Raw genomic sequence first — 12,146 nt, 5'->3', positions numbered from 1 at the left:
TTCTCTTTGCAATTTATGCACACTTTAGACATTTTGTACTTTATCATTAGTTTGATATATAGAAGCCCAATTTTAAACGATACTCTTGATACTTATCTTTACACCCTTAAAACGTTCTTGATAACCTTCGGGTATTTGGTGGATTCACTTCAATTTACTTCATCTCTTCATATTATGAATGCCAGTTTGCCTTTTAGTTTTAGGTACATAATATCTTATCTCAAAACGCGAATCCATTCCACAAGGGCATTCTCAATTATGCTTGGTTCCTAAAAATCAAGACCATTTAAGTTTTAACAATTGAGAAGCCACTTCCAGACTAACCGTGAACAACTCAACCCATTGTCTACGATGTTCAGGCGTGCCGCGTATTGAAAGAGAATAAAACCAAAATAATAATGTCTATGGATCAAGTAAATGCGGCAATATGAGACATCAGTGAAGTTTCAGGAAAATTGTACAATCTGTTCAAAAGATGTGAGTTTTTAAAGTGTACGGTGCCGCCATCGCTGGATGAAATGACTGCAATAGTAGGTGACGTCACACATGACTAAGGATATCAAGAAAATATAAAGAGAATTAAACAAAATTTCTTTCTTTTTTTTTCTCATTCTCCGCACCAAGAACTCTTCTATACGCTAAAGGCTTGCGATATTTCTAGATTAAATTCCCCTCATGCAATCTCTCGTGGTTAACTGCTGTCTTCGCTTCTTGTTCTTTTCGTATGTTAACATTGTTTTAGAGTTTGATCATTCCACCAACCAATTCTTCTAATGCTTTCCTTTTTTAATATAAGCTGTTACGTAAATATTGTGCAGTTCCTGCCCATTCTGGTTCTGTGTTGTTGATTCCCTCGTATACTTAAAGGGACTGTACAGTACTGGTTGAGGTAGGGATTCTTGTTTTTAACATTCCTAAGTGAGATGATGAAAAGCCTCTTATGAAATATGAAAGAGCATGTAATTTTAAGAAGGATTCAACGTTTATTTGATGAAAATTGGTTTTCAAATGGCTGATATATCGAAAAAAAGTGCTAATAATAAAAGGCGACATGCCACAATTTTATTAGGATCTCTTTGTTTCACTTTGTTTTTGGATATTTCATCCATTTCAAAACCGATTTCATCAAATAAACTTTTGATACCCCCTAGAATTGCATGCTCTTTGACATCTCATAGAGTGGTTTCTGAATACCTCGCAAAACGTTAAAAGCTAAATCTACACCTCTGACAGAACTGTACACACCCTTTAATCTAAGAAAATTGAAAATGCAAGATAACCAGATAAAACATCAAATGTCAGATTGCTATCCAGTAACTCTCCAATTGAGGTCTACGAAAAAGCTCAAAGACTACTCCCTACTCGGAAAAAGGGGGCGAGGTGGCTGAGGGGTGTAGCCACTCAAATCTTCAACTGTTCCAGCAGAAGGTTGTCATTCTCTGTCATCAGTCAACTGTTTCAAAGTTCCCCGTCTGAAGGTCTTCATCTGCTTCATGGGCTCCTGTCCAACTTCAAGGCAACCGCAAATCTGCCCATTCCAAGATTTCCTCCCGAAAACTTTGATTGCAGACCAAACAAAAAAAAAGATAATAAACCGTCCAAACGAGTGTACGTAGTTCTTTTGAAACTTCAAAACTCCGCTTCAATTTGAAGCTCCTTGATTTTAAACCGCTCGATTATAATTACATCAAAGGTTCGATTAAGAAAAAGAGCAGATGATCATTTATTCGAGATGTTTTTAAACATGGTGACAACTTGTTCGCTCGGAAGTCGCGGGGACGTCGCCGCGATGTCTCCATATCGTCGCCGGTAGGTTACCATGGGTCTCCGCAGACAAAATTATTATTAGTCTGCTCGACTTGGCTGCAACTAAGGAGACGTCACTGAGACGTTGTGGAGACGTCTCCGAGTCCGAGACCAGATGGGCACTGGAAAAAAAAGTCTCTGAAAAAACAGCAACAAAAACAAAACCCCTAACATGTTCGACTCTCCCTAGACCAGGATAGTCTCGTGGAGACGTCTCCGCGACCTGCAAGGCGTCGCCACCAGGGCCCTGTTTCATAAAACTTGATTATGATACCAATAACAAATTATAATAGCTGTTAATTAGGCTACTGAAATCCTTGCATCTGATTGTCTGAGAGCAAATTTGTCATAGAAATATGGCAGTTAACAAGTTTTATGAAACAGGACCCAGGTCTCTACCAAGTCTCCAAGCCAATGAGATACCCATTTGAATAAACTATCTTGCCTTACAATATAATCAAGAGCACATTCATGTGAAACAAGCATCACAATGTATAATATTAAATAGGCCCTACACCTTACCTTGACTAATGCATGAACTAACAAAAGCAAGACAGGTACCGCAGAATGACACCTCAGAACCTTTCAATGATGTCCATTACTACTTGAAAAATCTCCCAGGATAATTGTGAGCTGATGAACCTAGTTATGAAAAGGTGCACAAATTTTATTGTAATTTGTATTGTTATTTTAGCCTAATTCATTATTGATGACATGAAGCTGCTGCTGCAGCAAGGCAAGGAAGATTTCGTGGTTAAATTCTTTCTATTTTGGTGTTTTTCATGGATCGGAGCAACAGAGGGAGCTATACCTCATTGTAGAATTACCACGGGCTGATCACTGGAAAAAAAAAGTCGAGAAGTTGGGCAGTGTTGTTTATGCTTGTTCGCTTTTTATTTGTTTATTTTAGAAACAGAGAAGTAACATTTTGATGATTGCTCCAGAATTATATTGATTTTGATGCTATTATTTTTTTTCACAAATTAATAGTATTTTTTTAACATTGTGAGTGTTCATGAGCACGTGTTTCGAATCTTCGGAAGATAATCATGTTTGCCATAAGAAACAGTTTCAAGTGTGAGTTAGGGTAGGTCGGAGTAAGATGCGTAGGTATGGTTACGTCATAAAGGGGGTCGGGATGTGGTGCGTAGGAAACCATCTCTCACACATCTTCCTGTCTGGAACGCTGCCCATCTCCCTGCTCTATGTGTCACTATCCCGCTAACGAGGCAGGCGAGCGAGTCAGCTACCGGCGTAGTCTTTCTTCAAGGGAAGATTTTGCATCGTTCACTTCCCATCAAGTCATACTCATTTCCTCCCTTTCTTTAATGATTCGCTCCTTGTTTGTAGCAAGTGTGCTGCTTATAGGACAAATCGCATAATGAGTATGACAATGTTAATTTCCGTCAGACCATCACATCGTTCTTATATTATGAAACCGCGTTTTATTTCACTACTAATGCCAACGTCACGCTGTCCCAAAATTCAGCGAAGATGGATACACGATAAAGGGAATGTTAAGATTCGGCTTTGATTGTAAAAAAAACATCTGGCCATTCGTGAGGACATCTTAAACCATCATAATTATGAATGTCAGTGGAGTTTCTTAGGCTCCGGCAGCAACTTCGTGAGCTGTGGAAAAATCTTCGTGCAGCCGTTGCGTTTCCTTCGTGTGTCCTTCGGGTAAACTTCTTGATAAAGATTTATATTACATCTTCGTGTAGTCTTCGTGTATTGTTCGGGTTCCGTTGTGGGACCTTATTTCGGCTACTTTTATTTGTTTTTCACAAGTTTGGGGCGAACTTTGCACAAAATTGCGTATTCGTATGACCATCCTTCGGGACAGTGAATGAGAAGCAACACAGAACACGATTCAAGACCGTTGAGGAAAGACAACATCATTATGATATGAGCTCTTGGAGCTAGCTGTATTAAAGCTGATAATGAATATAACTCCATCGTCAATAGGACTATGTTTGTTCTTTGTTTGTTTGTTGTTGTTTTTTTACATAGGATATAACCTGCATTCTGTCAGCTACTAATCCCTGGGCAAAAATATCTTTTGAAACATCACTTTCTGTCAATGTCGCTGACATAGCTATGTACCTGTGCAAGAGTTGTAATTGAAACCTGTCATTAAGTAATCTAATTTTACGGTGCTTCAATTTATCTTTCCATTGATGTTCTCTTCCAGAGGGGCCCACATTCTACAAGTTCTGTCTTTTTAGTGGGTCCCTCCATTTTTCGCACTTTACGCAAGGTTATACACGTACTTTATTTCGACCACTTCTGTTTCTTTTTTACTACAATGTATAATTACTATAAGGCTCCTCAATTATTGTACAGTATTTTCATTTGAATGTTCTTTTCACCTTATTCTCTGTTATCAAAGGAAGTGTAATATATATGTTATGTCGAAAAATAAAATCAACTTTGAAATTGAAAAAAAAAATCACATAGGCAATAACTTTTTTTTGTTTCTCATTCAAGGGAAAAAGAATTAAGAATCCGGCTAGTACCTTTCACGACTGTGCTAATTGTCAATCATCATTGGAAATAAACGACAACACCACAGCGACTGTGAAGAACGGGACCGCCTACGTCCTGGACCAGCCAAGTGCCAAGAAGCTTTAAACGGAAGCAGGGCCTCAAATCACATGTCAGACATGCGACCACAGCAAAGAACCCTACTGTATAGTAGGACTTTGTTAAAGACACCTGCTGCATGTTATTAATTGATAAAGCAGTGTTCACATCTGACATTGTGTCCGTGCAATTACGTGAACAGTTCATCACTTGATAGACAGTTAGTATACGTTATATAATGCGGTCATATGGCAGCATTGCCGTTTTAAATGATGTTGAGCAGAATGTGTACAAACAAATAAATCGGTGTGTCTTGATATTAGGTATTTGTGTTTTGAAGTTAAAAAAAAATAAATATGTCACGTTTCACTCGTATTGTCACTTTTTAAAGGTGTCTCGTCGAATGAACAGCCTCTTTCAGAATTTGGAAATGCTCATATGTACACACCAAACACATGCACGTACAATCATTTACGCACATCTTTTAATGAAATATCTCAAAATAATGATAACACTAGCATCCACTATACCCAGGGTATAGAGTTCGCAGTTCTAACTGTGTTTATTCCTCGGGGTCCTTACCCTAGTCCATGCAAAATAGCAAGGTAGGGCTACATTATGACCCATGTAGGCCTATCCATTTGGTTCAAGATAGAAATGTCGGGTAAAACATGTTATCAGAGCAGGATTCAAACCAGGCATATCCTGTTTAGGAGTCAAGATCATTATGATAGTACCCAAGCTTATAGACTGCCGCGTTTTAACATGACAGTGCCCAGAAGCAGGCCTACTATAGTTAAAGAAGCACTATATTATTCCTCATCAAGAGCTCCTGCTTGGGTACATTGCACACCCCATTATGATGATCCTTAAACACAGAGTGTTGCCCATACCACTGTGTTAGTCATGACCTAGATGAAGGACCTGTTAGAAAAGTGGTAAGGGCAGGTTCCTGGGCCTCAATTCAAATATTATTATCATCAACATTATTGTGACTACGTGTATTATAAGTGCTGACTTTATCATGAATACTCATTTGTTTTTGTTTTAGTAATTACTTCTTATTGTAACACTATTGGTAGTATTAATGAACTTATAGATACATGTACTATTATTGATACTACTGTCATTATTTTTTAAGTGGCACTTCATAATTATCCTGGGTCTATTGAAAGCTATACGTGTGGTATTACCTGTATCCCCCTTTCCCCTTGCTTCATCTATAGTCCTCACCACTGCTTCAACATGACGGGCTTAATCTTAATTATGAAAAGTCGCAGAAGAAACTTTGAATGATCTCATTGCCTCTTGTTTTCTGATGGACCTAGACTCGCTCTTGACTTTATTCTCCACCCCCTAGTAAGATATCATCTTTATGTTACACCCAAGAGTTCCCTGACGTCCGATTCGGGGGTTCTTCTATATCCGGAGCGCACGTCTGTCAACTTTCGACGCGACGGACATTAGAGGATACACGTCAACTTTTATCTCCGTTCTTCCCAGGTTAAGATCAGGTCTTGTGTGAATTTCACTCGTGTCAAACCACGTTTGTCATAATGTATATGGCAGCGAAATTGCTGTTATTGGTTCACACTGCATGCTGGCGAAAACTTGTAGGCCTACCTATATACTCGAGATATAGTTGAAGCGTATGCAAGTCATGTATTGTATTATTTTTTTTTCTTTGCATGATGTTGTCTTAATACGCTTTCCCCGAATTTATGATGGAGGTGTCATAAACTTGGCTACGTGTCTGGTCATAAATAAGCACTATTGTGGTGAAAATCTTTGTCTTGTAAGGAAGAGAATGTCACTGCAGATGGGGTGAGATGTGTTATGACAGGTCTTTATTTCTTTTAATCAATTGCCACCATCTGTACAAGATAGTATTTGTAAGATCGCAACTGCTGATGTACATTTTAACAAACATGTCAGGGAAAAGGAACCAGTGGGAATCGAACCTGTCATCTACTGCTTTCCGGGCAGCGACGCTACCACCAAGCTATCCCTAGACCGGAAAGCAGTAGATGACAGGTTCGATTCCCACTGGTTCCTTTTCCCTGACATGTTTGTTAACATGTATGCGATCTTACAAAATACATTTGTACAGAGGGTGATAATTGATTTTTTTTTTTTTAAAGTGTTTATCTTCTTATACTTCGACTTCGCTCTGTGAAATGCATTCAAATTGCGAATCAGACCATCACTAACTCGTTCCTAACCTTCAGCATAATATGGCGAATAATATTGTTAACCAAACGCTGAGACGGTGTACTGGTCTCATGAACATTCAACAGTCAACTCCTAACGATCCCTCCCCAAAAGTGTCGTCACGCTTCGCCTCGGTTTTCAAAAACTAAAAAATGATAATCAAAACAAATTCACGCAATGCATTAATGACATGTCATCATTTTCACTCCTGAGTATTCAACCTATTTTTGTTTTCTTTTTATGTTTTTAACAAATGCCGAAGTAAACTGAACTGAATTAAACTGAACTGAAGTGATCTGCACTGCACTGTATTAATTGCATTCAACTGAACTGAACGGAATTTAAAAGAACTGATCTGACCGATGCTGCGATAGGTAATAAATATCATACACTATTATAGTAGAGCTGCTACATGATCGCCCATACCAGTTCCTGAATAGTACAGTGACAACCATTGATCTCTATAGAGGGTATACGAATATTACACGAGCCAATCACTCTGAAGCCACCTAACCGCCATCTTACCAGGCACATCGCCCTTACGTCTGTGTACTGAGCTCACGACATCAGACCTGATGACCTGAAATCTTGGTGACAGTCTCTACTGGAAAACGCGTGCAAGTCCCCGTATAGAGTGTACCTGGTTCTTACAGATGGCGGCTTTGCACATTGTAAATGAGCCTGTGGCATATCCAGATACCTCACATAAAGTTCAGTGGTGACAATGCTAAGCGTCAAAGTGGCTAAATCAGTAGACAATGATGGCGCCCTTCTCTTTTGGTGATCTACTACCCCTCGTACCTTGAGGAATAATACCAAGGAACTTCTTTGATAATACCTATTGAGCGCCGCTACATCTTCAGAGCCTGAAAGACATGGGGAAAGCAAACAAACACGAAAACGAACGAACAACTAGAACAGAAAACATGGAAAATAAGAAGCTTTCGTTGAACTACAGCAGATCGGCAAGATTCGGCCATGACCCCGCCAAAGTCCGCAAAATAGGCATTGTACTAGTGTTGAATGCAGCGATCGCGGGGTGGGGGGGGGGGGGGGGGGTGGGGGGGAGGGTCGGCTGGGAGGGGGACTACACATACAACAATGAGTATTGAAGGGCAAACTACTTGAACTTCAGGCCTAAAATGTCAGACTGAGTGGAACAGACGGTCGATTACAAGGAAACAAGTCGGTCATTGGTTTGTATAGATGAGTGATCCGTCTGAGTCACTTCTCTATACGTCAATATCCATCCAGCATGGCCGTGAAGGTTGCAAACATAGAGGTAAGTCGATGAGACAAACACGAAACGGTGACAAGAGGTCGACCTGGTGTGTATACCACGAGACGTATATAGATTAACTCGCTGTCTCCTACAATATCAACAATCATTATTATGCTTTATGTGTAGGCCCTATTAATACATTGAGCATCACCCGATTCTCATAGGCGATGACTTAAAAATTATGCGTATGATGTACAAAAAAAAAAAAATCGCACTGGAATGGATGAAAAATTTATATCAATTACTTATCGGCATTCATAGCCTACTGTTGAGATAGTCGTGCATTACGTTTATAGTGTCCAGTCACCACATATCTAAGTTTATTAAACCATGTTTTTCTCCCTCGCTTTGTGCCACCCCCCTCTCTGTCTCTCTCTCTCCCTCACTAGATTTGATCTTTTATTTTGCACTCATAATGTTCCGTTTCTGCTTCCATTTACACATAACATTTCTATGACCCATAAATGTAAGTATTATTTTCGGGATGTGAGAGCTGTGACAATCGTATCACAATTCACTATTAGGCATTTTATTATGCTTGTTTCTTTTCCTCTTCTTTTTTTGTCAATGTTTGATGTCTGTCCAAACACTGAATAACCAACCCCTTGTAAATCTGTAAGACCATCATTGTTCATACAAGTGTGTGATATTTTTTTCTTAAAATTAATTTCATTAAAATTGAACAGCATCGTATAAGCATGGTAAGTCGAGATGCAGCCAGATGTTTAAGTCAGTCCGTGATCAGCTACTTTTGTTCTACCATGTTTTTAAACACGTGTTCCTTGTGGTTTATAATGATTTGTGGCTGTGTACCAAGGACATCCTTCATGATGGCAAAATCCAACTCGTGTGTTTAAACCATCCTTATCTGAAGTTCCAACATACGCTCTTGACTCATCCGAAAAGGAGCCAAAAAGGGTTAATCGCTCCCCTCCGACTCCCTCGATCCTTCCCTCCCCCATGATCTCCCTTACTCCCCCTCTCTCTCTCCATCTCTCTCCGTCTCACAGTATTTCTCCCTCTTTCACACACCCACACACACACACACACACACACACACACACACACACACACACACACACACACACACGCAAGCAATGCCAAAATATAGTGTAGCAAACAATAGACAGCAGTTTGTTCGCGGCGCCACATAGCATGTTAACCCCTACACACTACATGTATTTAAAAATGACACGATATTGCCAAAAAATGGATACCTCCGTACAATGCGTGTCTTACCTTTTCGATTTCTAGGGCAAGATCTTATTGATATACTATAGCAATGCGACTTTGAGTCATTTGTTCAGAGAGAGAGAGAGTTAATGTGGCACACAAGGGTTACAGGACACCTACAGTAAATGCAGATTATTTAGTGAAGGAGTAACTGACTGCTAGGAAAGTCACCCACAAGCAGAATTTTTGATACTGTAATTCATGATAATATAATGGAAAATCTGTCGAGGCTTGTAGATTTTCACCCTCGGGACGAACAATGTTAAATAGAGTGTAACTTGATTTTGACCCTAAATCTATGTCTCAGCCATTTCCTATGTAGGACCTACGTGCTGCTTCCGTCACGACAAGCTTGAGCAGTAGAATTGATAGAGCCGAAGTGATTCCATTCAGTAGGACATCAACAGATTCATAGCACATTGGTTCATTAATTCCACACAAGTTTGATGATGACGATACTATTGATCATGATAAAAGATTGTATGACAATTCTGTTAGGATTTTAAAAAGTATCTCCCTTAATTCATTCACATAAGTCGACACGGCGCGGCGGCGGGACAGCGCTGCATTCCCGAACACTAGCGAGAGCGGGACTTGTTTCTGTGCGTAGTAATGCTCACTCAACCTTAGTTCTTAACATGATTTTTTGCATAATGATTTTGCAAGCATGTTGCGTCCCCTGCATATAACTCACAATGCAGTGTCTTTGATTCATTTCCACTTCTGCTTGTCCTTCCCTTTATTAACGTGATTATAGTTCTCAAGTCAAATACTTTCAAGAATAAACGCGTTCTCTAGTATGCTAACAAATTATGCTCTTTGAAATTTTCTATTGTGCACGTTATTTTTGTTTTCATGTCTGTTCAAATTAACTCTTGATATCATTACGCCGGTAAAAAACTAAGCATGAATCTACATAAGTAATTTATCATACTTGCTTCCTTGGGTGTTTGTCTATGGAATACACCTGTAATGTTGATGGTAAATTCTTGTATTATGATTGCTTGTTCCTTATGAAATTATTGCATCGTTCGCATGTGGTTTATCTAAAGAGAAACACGAAAATAAACTCCAAAATCAGACAAACACAAACACTGATATGGAAATACAGTAGCCCTGTTCATTTTCGTGATACTACGGAATGTGGTTTACAGAACATTCTTGGGGATGCGCACTCACACATCCATAATACTAACACCGAACAATTTAAGCCCTTACACAACAACACGCTTGCTCTTACAAACACACACGCTCATTTTCATTACATTAGATAATACACTAAACACACACACACACACACACACACACACACACACACACACACATATATATATATATATATATATACATTTGTATACACACTTAGCAAAAAAGAAGAAAGTAAACACCTTTTCAAGTTTATTTTCTTATAGAATGTTTGGCAAAAAGTTAATGTATTATACACCATATATCAAAGATAATTTAACTGGCTATCAGCCTGGTAGGTTATTAAAAGGGGAAGCTCTACGCATGAGTGAACATCTGTGTTTTTCTCTTCAACGGGAAAAAAGTAAAAATTGGAAAAATGAACACGTTGTCATTCATGTGTAAGTATATTCTTCCATATAACAACAAGAACAAAAAACAAATTTAGCACAATAAGAAACATTATGAAGTTGCAAAATTAAACCTATGATCTCTGTAATATCTTTGAAGCCAAAAAGTAAAAAAAGGCTATAAATGATGGAGGAAAATGAAGAATCTCCTGTAAAATCCAAATTCAAATAAAATGAGAGAAGAAGTAATATCAGCAAAACAGTAGAAATTTGAATTTATTTTTTTTTTTAAATTAGGAAAATTGTAAAAAATATTTGGTCTTGAATTTGTATTATGGATTCTTAAATCACTAATCTAAAAGATTAAAATTAAGAAATTCTGTTGACTCAATTAATCATCCCTGTGCCTTTATTCCCTATGTCATTTGAAGTTTGAGTTGACAGAAAATACTTTTTCGCCCCTAAGTTTCCCACTTTGCTTTCGTTTGAGGTTATAAAGAGATAAAAAATAGTTTTGTTATTTCATTCAAGTGTCTCATTGTGTCAAACTGGTCTTTTATTATCATTGTCATCTTGAGGACATTTGCAAATGAGAGACAACATGTCAATTTTTGCAAATTTTACTTTTGTGCTTTGAAGGACTAAAACAAATATGTTCACTCATGCGTAAAGTTTCCCTTTATAATCATTATTGACCTACTAAGTTGATAGCCTATTATATCACCTTTAATATGGTATATGATTCTTTGATTTTCATCAAAATCTTCTATGAAAATATAACATAGAAAAAGTGTTTACTTTCTTTTTTTCCCAAGTGTATATATATATACATATATATATATATATATATATATATATATATATATATATATACATATAACAGCAAAATGTTTCTGCTCGGAGTCAACAAACCTTCAGTTCATTTTAACACAAGGATATTTCAAAATACACAACGAAAGATTTATTGTAGAAATGTTGACTACAATAATCTAAAATGGAACTGATTGACTCCTGCATTACCCTTTTTGCAAAAGAAAAAATAGAGTAAATTTGTAGATAGTCTTATTCATATACTTCCCTTAGACAAAAGAAGGTGAGTTTCATTAACAATAGTGAACACCGTACGTGTTTTTAGTCTTGGCTATAGATCGATGAAACTCAACTAAGCAAGCTACGATTGTTAGATTAGCCGGATATAGTGTCCAACGCTATTTATGTATGTGATTGAGTGCATTATAATATAATGCACTCAATGAAATACAAATCATTATTGTCATTAATATAATTCTCATGAATATACATATATATATATATATATATATATACATGTTCGTATCAAATGCGTGTAATACCATAAGAAAGATATATGAACTCATTAAAAAGAAAAGCAACTTAGAGCTGGACAACTTAACGTTTAACAATATAGATTTATTTTCTGTACAATGTGCTTCAAGTTGAGTAAAGAAAACAATGCATGCACAATCAATTATTAC

Source organism: Diadema antillarum, unplaced genomic scaffold (assembly GCF_040938485.1).
Source record: "Diadema antillarum isolate AM-2024a unplaced genomic scaffold, OU_Dant_1.0 seq00001811_RagTag, whole genome shotgun sequence".
Classification (NCBI taxonomy): domain Eukaryota; kingdom Metazoa; phylum Echinodermata; class Echinoidea; order Diadematoida; family Diadematidae; genus Diadema; species Diadema antillarum.
This window is presented reverse-complemented; position numbering follows the sequence as displayed.